Consider the following 16,081-nt stretch of genomic DNA (forward strand, 5'->3'; position numbering starts at 1 on the left):
TACAGAAAAGCAAATGATAGGTGATTTGAAGAGAAAGGGAGTACTAAAAGATGGGGAGATTTAGCAAAGACTTCCTGTAGGGGGACAGATCTAGATTTCAATGGAACATCAGGGTCAAACTTGTCCAATCCTCTCATTTTATAAATGAGGAAATCCAGACCTGGTTTTATGACTTGCCCAAGGTCACATAGGTAGTGTCAGAGATATTATATGGACCCACTTCCTTTGATTTCAGAGCCCATGTCCTTTCCATCATAATACTCATAGCTCAATGGGAACTTAAAGGGAACTAATGATTCTGAGAGGATGAGGAGAAGTTGTATTCTAGATAAGTGGGTTATTCTATACAAAAGCAAGATGATGGGGCAGCTAGGTGGCACAGGGGATGGAGCACCAGCCCTGGAGTCAGGAGAACCTGGGTTTAAGTCCAGCCTCAGACACTTGACACATACTAGTCGTGTGACCCTGGGCAAGTCACTTAACCCCAATTGCCTCACCATTAAAAAAAAAAAAGCAAGATGATAAGAGATGTAATGAGGACTTTAAGGACTAGCAAACAGATCTTTCACTTTGTCTAGAAAAGGAGTCAAAATGCAGATTATAACCTGTGTGTAACAGGAGATAAGTCTTGAGAGTTACGTGAACTCAGAGAGGTTAAATGATTTGTTTGTGATAACATAGTTAATAAGTTACTTAAGGCAGTATTTGAGCAAGGCTTTTCTGACTCCAAATTCAGCATTCTTTCTACTAAACTAAACTGCTTCTCTCTGAATCTAAGTAATGTGAAATAAAGTGGTAGAAAGGTCTGTAGACAATCAATACAGAATTTCAAGAAGTTCTGGTAGTAGGAGATCTAGGCTAGTTTCTGGCCAGCATTCATCATGGAGGTCTACCAGCAGGTACCAAAACCACAACGTTGAGGAGGAGGACTCCATTCTCTGGAAAGATCCCTTAGGTGTGGATTGAAAAGGTAGAGCCTAAGTAATGTAGTAATGGGACCCAGAGAAGGGATCAGGGAGAGGTCCATAGTTTCTGGACCTGGAGTACAAAGAATGGGTTTGTTTATTCAAAGCGTAATAAAACAGAAGTCAAGCTGAATATTGGGAAGGGGAGAAGCATTGGGACTGATCTGGTGTTGAATTACTTGTTTAATTTATCTAACCAAGGAAAATAATTGGTCAGAGTCTGTGATAAATCTGAAACTACAGGGGCACAATAAGTATCAAAGGCTTAAAAGGTTAAAAGCATGAAAAAGCAAAGAACCAAGCTTGGGTGTTCATTACATTTAAGGCTACTTGGGCAATGAGTGTCTTTCTTTTTTTAAGGAAAGAAACGAAATGAAAAATAAATCCCACATATGTATAACATGTATGAGAAAATGAGAAAAGTCAATAGAGAACTTTTGACTGTTTAAAAACATGTGAGAAAGGATTCACATGGCAAAATATAAGGCATGTTCCTGCATCAATTTTGTCCAAAATATGTACAATCAGAGAACTATAACCTTCATCATCTCATTAGTGAATATCCTGCAGAGGAGACATTTTCTACTGTGGACTCTTAATGTGTCTGCTCACAATAAAAGGGCACAATCTGAAATTGTCTTCCCAGGGAAATGGTAATAGTAACTCTCAAGAGTGCCATTGGATTTCCCCAGCTCAGGTGCTAATTATTGCCCTCTCTCTAATTTACACTTATTGGCAAGCTCCTTTGAAGGAGTCTCCTCAAAGAATTGGCTTTCTCACTTCTGATAAAACCACTATTTATAAGCCAAATAAGGTTACATATAGAGTTTTCACAAGCTTCTTGCCCCATGGATCAGTCTTGGCACCTAAATTTATTGGGTCATTTGTGATGAAGGTTCTCTTTACTGAGAGATAATCTTTATCTCTGAGAGACTTAAACCATTCAAACATTTTTATACCATTCAACAGGTCCTTTATTTTAGGCTAGGTTAAAAAATCTGGTTGATTTTTGTTTTCTGTTTTGCTTTTGGGGCATGTTTCAACATTTTTCTAGGGATGGCAAAAGCTTCCAACATGGTTGGATTGAAATAATAGTTCACACACACACACACACACACATAAATATATAGTACTTTAGGATTTAAGCACTTCATTTTTAAAAAATTTTTAATTTTTTTGTGAGGCAATTGGGAATTGGGGTTAAGTGACTTGCCCAGGGTCACACAGCCAGTAAGTGTCAAGTGTCTGAGGCCGGATCTGAACTCAGGTCCTCCTGACTCCTGGGTCAGTGCTCTATCCTCTGTACCACCTAGCTGCCCTGGATTTAAGCACTTTAGAATGTTATCTCAGTATATCCTCATAACAACCCTGAGAGGTATGTGCTATTATTATCTCTTATTTCTGAGGCAGACAGAAATGGTCCGTCTAGAGTCAAACAAACAAGTGTTTGAGTCTGGATTTGAAGTCTTGGCTTCCTGATTCCATGCCTTTATTGTGTCACCTAGCTGCTTCTATTAATGGTTGATCTTGATCTAGGATGTCAGCTTCTAGCAAGGAGATAGTCTTTCATACTTTCTATGCATATCTCTAGTACAAAAGTAAAAAACAAATGTATTTTATTAATGTTTAACATATATGAGGCACAGCGCACTAGGGATAAAAATACAAGTAGTAAGATAGTCTCTGCTCTCAAAGAGTTTAACTTCTAGTGGAGGAAGACAAATACATAAAAGGAAACTGAACAGTGGGTATTGTGTCTGAGAGAAGGTACCCAATACAGAGGCATTGTAGAGAAATCTAGAGTGCAGCCTAGATTTGGCTTGGGTACATTTCTTAAATGGAGGTTCTGAGAGTAGCCACCCAATCACAAAGAGCAATGACAGAGGCATAGTGGTCTTCCAATGTATGAATTCCATGCTTGGAATGAGACTTAACGATGAAGACTTCCAACATGTACAGGCCGTCCAGATAATATCCTGGAGAGGAATGAATAGAACTGATGGATTTCTAGTTTTATTGAAATTCTCATTACTCTTCTTCCCTATTTACCTAATATCATAATAGCTATTATGTTTCTAAAGAATATTTCATGAAAATGAAAGAAAAACTAATTTTAAGATCTTTCCCTGAATTATTAGTAGTATTTCTTGATAATCATGTCTATAAAATATTTCATAGAGAATCTCCTGTGTTGACATAATTCTGGTGTTTTAATATTGTCACCGTCTAGGGGCAGCTAGGTGGCTCAGTGGATAGAGCACCGGCCCTGGATTCAGGAGTACCTGAGTTCAAATCCGGTCTCAGATAATTGACACTTACTAGCTGTGTGACCCTGGGCAAGTCACTTAACCCCAATTGCCTCACCAAAACCAAAACCAAAACCAAAACAAAACAAAATATTGTCACTGTCTAGTTTTAATATATATTCATCTTTAAACATTTGTCAATTTAGAAGTCCTAGCTTTTTGAGAAATCTATACTTTTCAAATATTCATTATTGTGTAAATAAAATGGCTTTTTTGTCATGCAGACATCATGCCAACAATGTATTTGTGTCAGCTTGCTTAAGTCAGGCTTCTAGCAGCCCATCAAGTAAAAGTGAAATATGACTGTCTTAGAACTTTAAAATGAAAGTTAGGGGGTAAAGGATCCTGAAAATTAGTTTCACTTTGAATGCCACTGGCCTCTTATTTTAATTTTATGGTAATAAATACCACAAGGAATTTGGGAGTGTTAAAGGACTTAGGTCTGATGTCTTGTGGTTGCATTATTATTCACTTTTTCTCTTCTTGATGCAAAATTATGTTTCTCAAATAAGAAACACTTTAAGAAATATAATGTGCACCAAATAGGATTACAGATCAGTTTTCATCTCCTTTAGCTTAATTTCCCATGAGTAGTGGTATACAGATTTTTTTTAAGTGCCAGGATTTGTGGCAACTATATCATGAGTCTTGGAGGTAAAAACATAAGCACTCCAACTAGGAAAGACCCCAAGGCATTGAATACTCAACACAATAAAAAATGCCCATGAGTATAAAAAGAGAAGAAAAGATCTTTCTTATATGTGGCAAAGGAAAGGTGCCAATGCACTTTCAAGTTTCTTGACAGTTGTGCTGAAAAGTAGTTGGATGAATGAAGAAAATAAGGAAAGAATGATAGCCAAGTGTGGAGAGAAAGACTCAAAACTTTGAACCATGACCTTGGACCTTTTAGAAATAACCTGTTCTTATACAGCCAGGAAGTAAGAAAATCCTCCTCTGGGATACTTAAAAGTACCACCAATTGAATATTTGCATATCTGTGGCTGTTTTTCAGCCACCCCAAAAGATATTCACTTGTTACTCTTCTCCTGTGCCCTCTTTCCCCCACTGTACTGCTGTATTGTTCTTTCCTTTATGAATACCAGGGCTTTCATTTTCAGGTCTTCCTTGTTTCTGCAGCAGGGAATAACAAGCAGATTTTGAGCTAGCTACTCTGTTTTGCTCTTTAATTGATTCATAGCAAGTGCTTTGTGTGAGTAAAAAAATAAGTTTAGAAATCTCTGTTGAAGTTTATAACGTCCCTAAATGTCTATCTATCTAGATATCTGTCTACATATCTACATATCTGTATCTAGATAGATATAGATAGACCTATATAGTTATATACAGATATATCTAGATAGATAGATGATACATAGATTGATCAAGAGATGATAGATAGATAGATAGATACACAGATAGAAAGACAGATAATCTCTTCAGCAAAGCTTGTGATAAGTTCTATAAATCTTGTTTGATCAAGAAGATTGTAAATCACTGTTATTTTTCTACTTGTTGCTAAAAGTTAACTTGAAATTCATTCTGTCAGGAATTAACTGTACCAAAATGATTTCCTGCCACATGAGCCAAAATAAAGGTTTAGGAAAAACCCTGACAAATCACATAAAATGGGCTAGGATGAAATGAAGTAAATATGATGGGTGGGAGAGACCAAGAGCAGAAATAGTGAGGACTTGGGAGTAATGGAGAGACATATCCATATTATCTAATGAGCCTTTGATTATTGGGTTCCAAGTTACCTTGTGAAGTACCACAAATGCATATACTATGCACTAGTATATAAGAAATGTTCTCTATAAAGTTAGTTTCAGCTCCATAAGTGAATTGTTCTCCCTTTATTGTTCTCCCTGTTATGCTAAAACTAAAGTTGTCACTCTGGTGCTATAACCAATGTCATAGATCATAGACCTCTTAAGTGTCACTTTTTTGGGTCATTCTTTGCTTTTCCATTGTTCTTTTGGCTCAAAGAGATGAACAGTTTCAAATTTTTCTCCCCAGAAAAGAAAATAAAGTCAGTAGGTGTTACAGTCAATAGAGTGCTGGACCTGGCATAAGGAAGAACCGAGTTCAAATCTGACTCAAACATTTACTAGCTATGCAACCCTGGGCAAGTCAAATAAGCTCTGTTTACCTCAGTTTTCTCAACCATAGAATGAGCATATATTAGCACCTATCTCAAAGAGTTCTTTTAAAGATCAAATAAAATTATATTTAAAAAGCGCTTATTACAGTGCTTGGATTATAGTAGGTGCCAAATAAATGCTTATTTCCTTTATTTTCTCCACCTGATAAGTGTCAATAATGACAATTTTATAGTACACAAAACCATAGGTTTCCAAACAACTTTAATTGTATCTCTTATATAATGCAATGTTGTTGGAGCTGTGAACTGACCCAGTCATTCTATAGAGCAATTTGGAACTATGTCCAGAGGTCTATAAAACTGTGCATACTTATTGATCCAGCAATACCACTGCTAGTTCTATATCCCAAAGATATTTTTACAAAGAATGGGGAAGACTTATTTGTACAAAAATATTTATAGCAGCTCTTTTTTTTCAAGGTCCCTGAGCTAATTTTGTGTTCTAAATTTTTCTTCCTCTCTCCCTCCTCAACCCTCCCTATGAGATCAAGCAATTCAATATGTCATACTGGTGCAGTAATGCAGAACACCTTCATCTTCCTTGAAACTGTTTTGCTTTTTTTATGGTGGCTAAGAAATGGAAATCTAAGGAATGTTCATCAATTGGGGAATGGCCAACCAAGCTGTGGTATGATTGAGATGGAATATTATTGTGTTATAAGAAATGACAAGCAGGGTTATTTTAGAAAAACCTGGAAAAATTCTATAAACTGATGCAATATAAAATTAATGGAACTAGGGGAATACTATAAACAATAACAGCAATATTGTACAATGAAGAACTGTTAATGACAGCTATTCTCAGCAAAACAATGATCCAAAAAATCCCAAAAAACTAATGATAAAGCATACTATCAACCTCTAGAAAAAGAACCGATATTGTTTGAATACAGATGGAAGTAAGTCATTTTTCATTTTTTTCTTTCATTCTTTTTCTTTTATTTGAATCTTGTACAAAATGAATAACATGAAAATATTTTACATGATTACACATGTATAACCTATGCCTGTTGCTTATCAATCAGATATAGAGGGAGGAGGGAGGCATTAAAAGAGGTATGAATTCAAAAGTTGGAATTCAAAATTTTTTAAAATATATTAAAATTATTTTAGTATATAATTGAAGAAAAAATAAAATGTGTATGTGTGTATAAATACATACACACACATATATACATATATATATAATATATATATATATATATATAAGATTATCCCATCACTAAGCAATATCTCTTCCTTTGAAGTTCACCGTATTCAAACATATTAATTTATCCAGATTCTAGTGGCCAGTATCACCCTATGAGATAATCTCTTTCTTTTCTCAACAAATTCAGTGTCTAGCTTAGTCTTCACTATGCCTCCTGTCCTTATACTAGAGGACTCCAATATGCTGATTGATGTTCCTTAATGACACTAACTTCTCCAAACCTTAATCTACTCAATTCCCATGACTTACTTCTTCACTCCATCTCCATTAGAAATGGAGATGATACCCTTAATCATTCATTATCTCAAAATGTTCCACTTCTATGTTCAGGAACTCTGAAGTTTTTTTTAATTATAATATTTATTATTTAATTTTCCCCTATTAATTATGAAACCAACTCTGTTTTTCCTTCTCATCATGACATTCAGTCTCTCTATCCCTTCATTCTTTCCCAGTCTTGATCCATTCATGAATCAATTAAACTTTACAGTCAAATCCCACGTCCTTTTGTCAGATAGACCACCACAACTTGCTAAATCCCAAACATGGATTACTTCCACAGTCTGCCTCCTTCACTTCTATTCTTGTGTTGCTGAGTAGACCTGGAAAAAATTGTGGAATTATAGTAATTACATGCACTACAATTGTACACCATATAAAATCCCAATAACCAGATCTGCCATGCCAGCTCTCATTCTTGGGTTACTCCCATAATGTGCTGCTTTCCCTCCTATTCACATACTGCTCAATGAAACAGGAGAAAATCATTCAACTGTGCTGACTGGGTCCACACCAAGTTATGTTACATAATATTAACTTGGCCCTTGCTAAGACAAGGCAATTCTTCTATATATCGCCAAAACCAATTCACTACCCTACTTACTAATTCAGTCTTTTCCAAACTTTTTCATCACTTTTCAGGTCTCCCTTGGCTGCCCCAGACTCACACCCTCGGCTGAGATCTTTGCTTAACAATTCACTGAAAGAACTGGATCTATTTGCCAAAAGTGCCTTCTTTTCACACAATTGAGATGTCATCCACTACTATCTCTTTCTTCACTTCTGTATCAAAAGAAGGGCTTGCCCTTCTCCTTTATAAGGCATACTCTATTTCATGTACAAGTGATCTCCTTCTATTCTATCTTTTCTAGAAGATTTGCCCTTCTAGCACTTTTGCTCTCTAAATTATCTTCTGTCTCTCCCTGTCTGCTGGTTTGCTCCCCCTTGCCTACAAATATGCACATTTCCCCATGCTAAAAAAATTCACTTGATCCAACCATTCCCATTAGTTATCATCCTATATCTCTACTCCATTTTGTTTCGAATCTCCTTTAGAAGACCATCTACCATTGATGTTGCCATTTACTTTTCTTTAAATCTCTGCAGTCTGGCTTTGGACCTCATCAATCAACAGAAACTGCTGTCTCCAAAGATATCAGCGTCTTCTAAATGGACAATCTAATGACCTTCTCTCAATCCCCATCCTCTGTAGCCTTTGAAACTGTTGATCACTCTCTTCTCTGTGATTCTTTTTTCTCTTTAGGTTTTCTTGCCGCTGCGTTCTCCTGGTTATCCTATATATTTGACTGCCATGTAGTCGTCTTTGTTGCCAAAAATGGTCAAGAAAATTTACAATATGACATAGGAATACTACCAAATTATTTGATGGAAATATGGTTTTTATACATAAACTAGGGAGAGTCTCAACAAAAAAAGTAACCTATGGACCAATATCCCTAAGGATCATTGATAGAAAGATTTTATGACTTTGTTGCATTATAGTTTGTTTTTATACAATGAATATGGGGTTGGTTCAATATTATGAAAATATCAACATAATAAACCATATCCATAACAAGAAAAACTGTGATTATATTATATCAATAGAGACAGGACAAAAAAGCTTGTGACCTGATATAAGAGCCATGGCCAGAAAGAGAAAAGCTAGAAAATGTAGGAATAGGTTAACCTACTCTTAATATTAATATTTATCTCAAGTGAGGAGCCATCATTATATGTAATGGAAATAAACTAGAGGACTTTTCAGTAAGATTATAGTAAAGCATGGATTTTCCTTATTTGATACAGTATTTGAAGTGCTGCTCCCTATCCTAAAAAAGATAAGAAAAATAAATTGAAGTACTAAGCATAGAAAAAAATGGAAACAAATTGATCACTTTTTACAAATTATATGGTAACAAAGTTAGAGAACTTTTGAAATTCAATTAAAATTTAAATGATTCAAAGGATATAAAACAAATCATCCCAAATTATCATCATTTCCATGTATTACTAATAAAACTTAGGAGGAAGAAATAGAAATAAAAATCAAATAACTATAGAATATATAATTGATTTTGGTTTATATCTGCCTCTCTATATTGTATGTACATAGCAACTATATAGACACAATTATAAAATACTTTTCTACAAAGATAGATCTAAATAATGGTAGAAATATTGATCATGGCAATGCTGCTTAACATAATAGACTTATTCAGTCCTATACCAAACAAGCTTTTAGAGCTAGAAAAAAATAACAAAAATTCATCTGTAGAAAAAAAAGGTAAATAATCTCAAGATAAATTATTTTTTAAAAGGAATCCCAGAAGGACTAAATCTCAAGGTGTACTACAGTGTAATAATCATCATGATAATTTGGTATTGGTTAAGAAAGAGGTTAACCCCTCCTGCCCCCCCAAAAAGAAATCTACAAAGAAAGAGGTTAATTAATAGAACAAATTTGGTACATAAAATATCCTAAATGCTCTCCAGATAATGGAGTAAAAATTCACTATTTATTGAAAACTAATGAGAAAAGTAGATAAAAATTAGCTAGAACCAAAGTAAAACAAATATCTCACGTCATATTAAAGAAAATCTACATCTAAGTCACATACATACGTGACTTAGAAGTAAGAATTGCATCATGAATAAATTAGAAGAAAAATATGAATTACCTTTCACATCCAAGGATAGAGAAATATTTCAGGGCAGAAAAAAGGCTAAAGAGGATCACAGAAGAAAATGAACAACTTTCTTTGCATAAAAGTAAAATAGTTTGCATGTGTGTATGTGTGTGTGTATGTTTACAAGCATCAGCAACATATCTGCATAAATAAGTAAAGGATTAATGGATTGATAAACTTTACAAAAATCAGAAGTCCAATGAATAAATATTTTAAGAGCAAGATCCTAAAATGATATATTGATAATTGATGGAAAAATAAATTAAAAACAAAATATATGGAAATGATGAATAAGACTAGGAGTTGGTTCTTTGAAAAGGCTCACAGAATTTATAAAATTTTAGCCAACCAAATTAAAGAGGAGGGTAGAAAATCAAATGAATAAAACTATAAATGAACAAGATTGCATCACAACAGACCCAGAAAAAATAAAATAATATGATTGCCTATTATGCACAGTTATGATATTTTTTAAACAAGAAGAAATTCTGAGAATCAAAAGAGAGGATTGATTACCTTAAAAATATTAAATATTCAAACTAACAGAAGTCCAAATAGACTTTTAAAATAAACTATGAAAAGGAAACAGAACTAGCTAACAATAGACTCCTTTTATGTTCAAAATATAATCTTATTACCTAAACCAGGGAAAGATAGAGGAGAAAAAAATTAGATCTACAAATCAATGTCATTAATGAATATTGATTCAAAAATTTTGAATAAAACATGTTAGACTACAAAAATTCCTCCAAAAAATCATTCATTATGACCAAGTTGTATTATACCAAATATGTAAGGATGTTTCAATATTAGGATAACATTCCCTATAATCATATATAAAAATAAAAAGATCCTAAACTACATTGTTATTTTAATACATTCAGAAAAAATGAAGCAAAATACTCATTTATACTGAAATCTTACATGCTATAAGCATAGTGACATATTTTTTTAATATCATAAAAGTATTTTTCTAAAACTGAAAACATTCAGCATAGGCAATGGGCACACTAGAATTAACACAAAAATACTCCCCTTGGTCTTAATTTATATAGTGCTAGCAATAACATTTAGATAAGAGAAATGAATCAAAAGTGGAAATAAAGGCTAAGCAGAGATAAAACTAAATCTATTGCTTATGACATGATGGTTTTACTTAGAGAATCCTAGAGAATCTGCAGTGATACTAATTATGACAAAAATTTCATCAGAGCTTAAGGCTAAAACATAAATCCTTAAAAACAGGATTTCTACATAATGTCAAAATTCATGAGGCCATAATAGAAATACAAATCCCGTTTAAATAACAATGAAATACATAAAACATTCAGTATCAATCTACCAAAACACACAAAATATTTGCAGATTCAATTACATATGCTCCTTAAAGAAATAAAGAATATCATAAATAGCTGGAGGAGTATTTGGTAATGAATAGAAAACAAAGGGGTAGTTAATGTTGTAATGGTTATAAAAGATAGGCACCTTAGTGCATTGTTGGTAGAGCTATGTACTAGTACTTGCATTTAGAAAGCAATTTGGAATTATGAAAATAAAGTGATTAAAATGTATATTCCCCGACTTAGAAATGTCACTACTCAGCTTATATATGAAGGCGCTCTTAATAATAAGAAAAGCCCCATTGTCAACACTTACAAGGAAAAAAAAACAAACTAGAAACAAATCAGATTCTGGGAAATATCTCAAGAAATTGTGGTATATGAATGTAATCAAATATTATTGTGCTTTAAGAAACAATAAATACTATGACTATAGAAAGCCATAGAAGAACTTCTATGAACTAATCTGTAGTGAAGTAAGGAGAGACAAAAAATTATATACATAATTACCATGTGATTGGAAGCAACCATAAAACAATACAAAGGAAATGTAAAATCACAAGGGAAACCCTCTGCACCCCCCTCCAAAAAAAAAAGAGAGAGATATAAGAAAATACTTGCCCCTACACACACTCATACACATTTGCAAAGATAGTGGTCCACACTGCGGAACTTTATATACAATTTCAGATTTTGTTATTTATAACAATTGATCATTTCTTCCTGTTAAGGTTATTCTTTATTATATGAGTAGCTACTCTGAAATTGACTCCCACATCTTAGCATCTTGGAATTCGCACTTAAAGAAAGGAGTCCAATGATACCCCTACATGAGTTCTTTTCTTATGTCCCAGCTGTTTTCTCCCAAAGTATTAAAATAATATATTAAAAAAAGTTTAAAAAAAAACCCCAACATTTGAAATTACTTCATAGTGACTTTTCTGTGTAAGTGTTGCATTTATTTAAGTCCCTATGATTCTTTCAGGCAGGGGTTATTTTATTTTATTATTTTTTTTCTTCTCATTCAGTTCTGAGCTTAGTACCTAGCACAACACTGCTCAATAATCATTTATTATATTGCCTTTCTTTGAACTGAAGTAAATTGAAGTAAAATTACATTCTTTTTGCGGAGGGCAGTAATTGGGGTACAAAACAGGAAGCACCTAAAAATTTTTGAGCAGAATAACATGACACTACCACCAAGAAAGCTTATTCTGGCACTACTACAAAGCATGGATTAGAAAGAGAAAAATGGATGCAGTTAGTCCCTGAAGGGACATTATTGCACTATTTCATGCTGAGGGTAACAGGAAGGGGGTATCAGTTATGAAGGACTCTACTCCTATTCAATGCTACTGAACATCACTAAATAATGACATATATCCATTCTGATGAATAGTGACTAGACACTTGTGCCATTCAATCTCACCTAGACCCTCATGTCAATACTCTAGATGCTTGGGCAGCTAGGTGGCTCAGTGAATAAAGCACTGGCCCTGGATTCAGGAGGATCTGAGTTCAAATCCGGCCTCAGACACTTGACATTTAACTAGCTGCATGACCCTGGGCAAGTCACTTAACCCTCATTGCCCTGACCCCCCCCAAAAAAAATAGTACTCTAGATGCTCAGCACTGCTGATTGACTTCCTGTGGCACTTTCCAAGCCATTTGTTTGTCTTTTCTCCTCAAGCCACCTCTAACAATCCCCTTCTCTCTCTCCAAAGAAGAGCTTTCCTCATTCTTAGTAGCATGTGCTGTCAAGCTATCCTTTTCAACCCTCCTTTACTTTTTAGATTAGCAGATCAGGACTTCAGTGCTTGCCTGGGCAGTTCTTCTTAGTATCATATCCCAGTGATATAAAACTTGAATTGGGGGGCAGCTCAGTGGCACAGTGGATAAAGCACCGGCCCTGGATTCAGAAGGACCTGAGTTCAAATCCAGCCTCAGACACTTGCCACTTACTAGCTGTTTGACCATGGGCAAGTCACTTAACCCCAACTGCCTCATCAAAAAAATGAAAACAAAAAGCAAAACCAAAACACAAAAAACCCCCCAAAACAACAACAAACAAACTTAAATAGAAAAAGATACTAACCAACAATATAAAAGGATATCTCTGGGCACATAATTGCCTTAGAAAGTCACATAATCTATCTTTTATTGTATTCTTATTTCTTTTAGTTTACATCTCCCAATTCCATTTTAATCTTCTTTGTGCAGTATTCTGTAGTATTGGTGGTCCCAGGAGGCCTCTTGGATATGTGTTTAATGCTTCTGTTACAGGTTATCCTGAGGGCTTAAGGCTGTTGTAGTTCAGGAGAACTAACTATGGTGTTTCCCAATAATTATTCATGTCAATTAATTCATATCAGTATCCATATCAATTCGTATCAATTATTCATATAGCTTAATTAGATTTTAGAAATATTTATTAAGTCACCATATATGACATTTAAAACATTCAAGAGTTTCTGGGTAATTAATCATTATATTAATCATACTAGAATTTTATCAATAACAGAGGTCAGTGGCACTCTAGAATGCCAAAGACCCCTCTTGGTGATGGGCTCATAATTTAAATGCCCTTGGAAGAGTGGGTGTTTCTGAGAGTGACAATCAACTCTGATTCATTAGTAATTAGTGAGAAAATGAATATTATAATGAGAAGTGGACTTATCCAATGAAAGACTGAGAGAGGAACATGAAGTCATTCTGTGACAAAGAGACTATCTCTACACATAGATCATCCCTAGCCTTGGGCAATTTAGACAGAGGATCTCCCTCAACCCAATCTTGCTTGAGTTGAACACAGTGGGCGGGAATTTACCTTAGATAAGATGATCTAGGTGGGGTAAATTTGTGGCAGAGTTCAGTAATATCCTTCAAAGGCTGGGCTTTGAACAAGGAAATAGGACCAGGACAAAGACTTGATCTCCCCCATAATTTATTATTAATAATAATTTCTCTCAAATAATAACTGAAACAACATAGCTACAATACTATAGTGAAAATAGTTGGAAGGAAGGAAGTAGGCATTTACAATCTATCGGGTTCCAAGCACTTTACAAATATCATCTCATTTGACGCTCACAATAACACTGGGAGGTAGGTGCTATTATCCCTCCACCCTCTATTTTTACAGATGAGAAAACTAAGGCAGATAGAGGCTAAATTATTTATCAACGGTCACAGAGCTAGTAAATGTCAGAGCCTGGATTTAAACTTAAATCTTCCTTACTTTGTGCTCAGTGTTTTATCCACTGTGTAACTTGTCTTCCTCAGGGCACAAAATGCAGAATACAAACACCCCTCATCCCACTTCCTGACATCTTCAGTCTCAAGGGAAGAGGTGGTTCTTTGGTTTGCCAAAGACAACCCCTACATGTGTGCCAATAATCTCATTCCTTCCCATCTTCTACAGGAGCTTTTTCAATCATTCCCTTCCTCAATATAATCTCCAGTCTCTCTGTATTCATTTTCTTTTTTTTTTATTTACTGCTTATAAACATGTTGAACCCCGCCCTAACACCCAGTTCTATTAGCCAATATCTCCCCTCCCTTTGTCTTTACATATCCCTAAAATTAATGCCATGGTAACAATTATTGTGTCCATTTCTACATTTTCCTCTTTAGATATAGTTTTGAGTCCCCAATCCCCCACCATTGACATTCTTCAAATTGTCTGAGTCAGTAGTTTCTATTTTAAATTTCTGCTTCAATTTAAAATTATTTTGTTTAAAGAGATGGGTTTTCTTGAGATGCTTTATATTACATTTGAGGCAGGAGAGGAGAAAAGTACATGGGACCTTAAGAAGTGATAATTTTGAAAAAGTATCCTACTGCATTTCTCCCCCAAAGACTTCTGAATGATTAGTTTTTTAGCTCTTTATAGCAGTCATTTATCATGATTTATATTATTTTGAGAAAGTATATTTGCTTTAGGTATGTTAAATGTTTATGGAAATGAAGGCTACAGCAAACTATTTAGCAGATGTATTAGCCATTTTAAGGTTCTAAATCACAAAATTTGTTTAAAATAAAGTATATTCAAGGGTGGAAACTCACTTTATGAGTGTCATTCAAATCAAAACGAGAAGTAAAGTGGAAAATTGAGGTTGTTTTTCAGATTTTTAAGTTTCAAAATCACTTTTTCAAAAAATATAGAGATAAATAAAGCAAAAGTGTTGCTTTTATTTTTTACCTTTAATAATCCACATAATTGCTTCAGTTATTCATTTTGCTCTTGCAGACATGGGCAAGCACAGGTACCACAGTATATATAATCTTAGACACAATGTATTAGGAAAGTGGTTTTTGGGAACTAAATATTAGTATGTTAGATATAAAGTATAGAACCAATTTGTTTGCCCAAGGCCTTTGAGAGATGTCACCTGACCTTGTACTGACTAATTTGACTGATATGGACTTGGGACTTGGGTGTGTCCTATTACCAAACCAGTGAGTTATATAGTGTTCAATTCAGTTTTACATTTTATTTATGGCTATAAACAACTCTGAGATATCTTATAAAGCATTCTATAAATACAAGATTATTTTTTGTCACGTCTGCAAAGGTAATTTCCTAGAACATTGAGATTGTGTCTTCATTTGCCAACTATGGCATTGAATTGAAGACATTATCTTGATAATTCACAGAATCTGAGTTGAATATAGTTCAATCCATTCATAGAGTAATAATCCCCTCTACAATATAACAGGCAACTAGCCATTAATATCTTTGTGAAGAATACATAATTAAGGGTAGAACCCACCAAATTCAGAGAGAGCTCTTTATTCTTTTTGATAGCTGTAATTCCTAGGAAGTATCTTTCTTACATCAAGCTTAAATTTTCTTCCTTGCAAATTCTGCTCTCTATTCCTAGTGATGTTGTTTGTGTAGCCACATAGATGCTGTATTGCTTGCACAGACCTGAGTTATAAAACAGAGGGTTTATTATGTTCCACTAGTGACAGTTTGCTTATCACTAATGTTCCTATACCTCCCTACTTTTTGTTTGTTTTTTGTTGGTGATAAAGATTTACCAATTTCAGTTTTTAGAATAGATTTAGCCAGCATTATCTATGAATTATATGGATAATTAAGGACATGAGGATCACTAGTGTTAATAA

At 34.3% G+C, this 16,081-nt stretch overlaps 1 long non-coding RNA gene across 1 annotated transcript in view; it reads left to right on the forward strand.

Moving 5' to 3' along the window:
• The first annotated feature begins 758 nt into the window (after positions 1 to 758).
• LOC122735221 overlaps positions 759 to 16,081 on the forward strand; it is a 38,978-nt gene continuing 23,655 nt past the window's right edge. The window contains exon 1 of the long non-coding RNA XR_006354111.1: positions 759 to 970. This is a non-coding gene — a long non-coding RNA (uncharacterized LOC122735221). The remainder of the gene's footprint in view (positions 971 to 16,081) is intronic.

The sequence above is a fragment of the Dromiciops gliroides genome, chromosome 1, assembly GCF_019393635.1.
Source record: "Dromiciops gliroides isolate mDroGli1 chromosome 1, mDroGli1.pri, whole genome shotgun sequence".
NCBI classification, from domain to species: domain Eukaryota; kingdom Metazoa; phylum Chordata; class Mammalia; order Microbiotheria; family Microbiotheriidae; genus Dromiciops; species Dromiciops gliroides.